Source organism: Rhipicephalus microplus, chromosome 6 (genome assembly GCF_043290135.1).
Source record: "Rhipicephalus microplus isolate Deutch F79 chromosome 6, USDA_Rmic, whole genome shotgun sequence".
In the NCBI taxonomy this organism is placed as follows: Eukaryota; Metazoa; Arthropoda; class Arachnida; order Ixodida; family Ixodidae; genus Rhipicephalus; species Rhipicephalus microplus.
The window spans coordinates 83,582,778-83,585,059 of record NC_134705.1 but is presented as its reverse complement, the minus strand read 5'-3'; the positions used below and the strand labels follow the sequence as shown (position 1 = coordinate 83,585,059).

The following is a 2,282-nucleotide window of genomic DNA, read 5'->3' as shown; positions in this document are numbered from 1 at the left end:
GATCACAATACCTGGCGCACTGGCGGGCTGGAACCAGTCTCTATCCACTTCGTAGTCTTCCCTTTTTAGCCAGGGACCCTCTACCGCTTTATGCCCAAATCCCACTACTGCCTTGTGGCAATATGAGTAGGGATGTTTAAAAAAAATAAAAACTTGAGTATGTACGTGTGAACATAACCAAAAAAGGGGGGGGGGCCTTCAATTATGAAATTTCCACAGAAACATTTATTTTCGTACAGCAATCGTTAGTGTAAACTCAGCTAGCGCACTCCCCGCACTCGAATACCGCGTCAGCCGGGGCGGCGTGACGCCACCGTCTCGGACACTCGCCGCACCCACGCCGTTTACCCCGATATCCTTGGTAAATTCGAACACTCTTTCTGTCATTGAATTCATTGTCGAACTCACCCCCGCAGGGGTGAGTGGGCCGATCCCGGAGGTAGTGCAATACCGGGCCAACCCGTGGCGGAGGTGAAGCAAGCTTCAAGCACTCCGCCGCATTGCAAAAATAAGTTTAATGTCTTGGATCCAAATAGGATCCGTATCAGATATTAAGCTGATAAGAACAGAGTGAGGTTGTCAAAAGAGGCAGCACATGAGAGAGGAAGTAGAAGGCTCGGCCTTGCTGGCCCGACCAAAGGCCGCCCGGACCTCCGGGACCACCGGGCCAAACCAAGGGTGCGGCGCCCTACCGGCTGCCCCAGCATCCACCCTTTCTCATCAAACGGCTTGGCCAGTCGCCATGGCTTAGAGCCATGGTGGAGCTGCATTTGAGCAGGCCGGCAGAGCAGGGGCTGAGCCGCACGTCCACCCAGGGCCGGGGAACCCTGGGCTTAGTCGCGAAGGTCGCCTTGGGCGACCAACCGCCAGCTAAGCAAGCGACCCCAGAGCTTATAGCTCAATACAGCGGTGATAGCGGGGTGAGCCTTTTGCCCACCGCGGAGCGTCACTTCCCTGCTGCTGCACCCCGAAGTGAGGCCGCCAAGTGGATCCCGCAGGCAAAAACCTTCGCGGGTCCAAAGACCCCAGACAGTCCTGCTGGAGAGGCCAGGCGGTCAGGGGTGGGTTTAGACCCACGCTCTAACCTCAGGACAGGGGAAGAACGTGTAAGTTGCGGTGCAACTGCCCAGTGAGCTCCCGAAGGAGCCTGGTTTGGATGCACCGCAAGCGTAAGAAGGAAGCGTGAAAAGAGAAGCGAGAGGAGAAAGAAAAAAAAGAGTGAAAAGGGTTGTCCCCCCTCAAGGGGGGGCATCCAACCCCGGCCCAGGGCCAAAAATGTAGTCCCGAGAGGTAGGACTACAACAAAGAGAAGTTTATTAACTTCAAAACAGGGCGAGTTCAGGTCACGTTGTGACACAATACGCGGCCGCACTTTGGCCGGGAACAATTCAATGGAACAAAAACACACAAATTTGATGTAAAGGACAGGGCACTCGGTAAAATATATACACTATATACAATTTGTTTTTTTTCAACACGTTCAAATACATGTACAATATACATATGTACTGATATGCATATACAAAAAAAAACACATCTACAGATATTCTACATTACATTGTCCTTGTATACATGAAGGAATACAATATTCTATGTACATATTTACAGTTTGGTGATAGCTTGGTTCTTTGACCAAGGGTGCCGGGGAGAAAACAAAGCAGTTGGGGGAGGTTAGTAGTGAATAAGGGGGGCGTGAAGCTTCCCGCCCCTTACAAAAAAGAATCTTGTGTGCCAGCGTCTGAGGAACAAGTCCTCTCCGCTGGCCTCCAGCTCTTTTGATAAGTGGGCCCATAGCAGCCGTCTGATGCGCGAAAGCGCGGGGTACGCAGCCCGTACAGGTTTCCGACGTGCCTCAGCCAGCGAGTGTCTCTGCCAAATTACGAGCATCGTGAAGGACACCACTAGCCGCGCGAAGGCGCCCTTGTTTCGATTGTGGCCTGGGGGAGGGCGGATTCGAAAACAGTGGGCAACCATGCGCCACACTGGTTTTGCCGCCACGCACTCGAAGAGTGCATGGTTTTGTGTTTCGGTGCCTTGGCAATTGGGGCAGCGGGAGTTCGGCACGATGCCCAACTTGTGCAAGTATGTCCTCGTGGGCAGCACATTCCAGGCTTTTTTGAACAAAAAGTCCTGCGCCTCACGTGGGGCACCGCAGAGGTGAGCAGATAACTCTCGCTTTGCTTGCTTGGCCCTTCTTTCTTCATCGCCACTCAACTGGAGGCGTGAGAGGTCTTCGATTATACGCGCTGGCGGGTCCGCGTCAACGTCGGCAGCAGGCAGTT

At 53.3% G+C, this 2,282-nt stretch overlaps 1 pseudogene; it reads right to left on the bottom strand.

The window, feature by feature from the left end:
• Positions 1 to 417: 417 nt before the first annotated feature.
• On the bottom strand, positions 418 to 592 carry LOC142766439 (U2 spliceosomal RNA; annotated as a pseudogene).
• Positions 593 to 2,282: the final 1,690 nt, after the last annotated feature.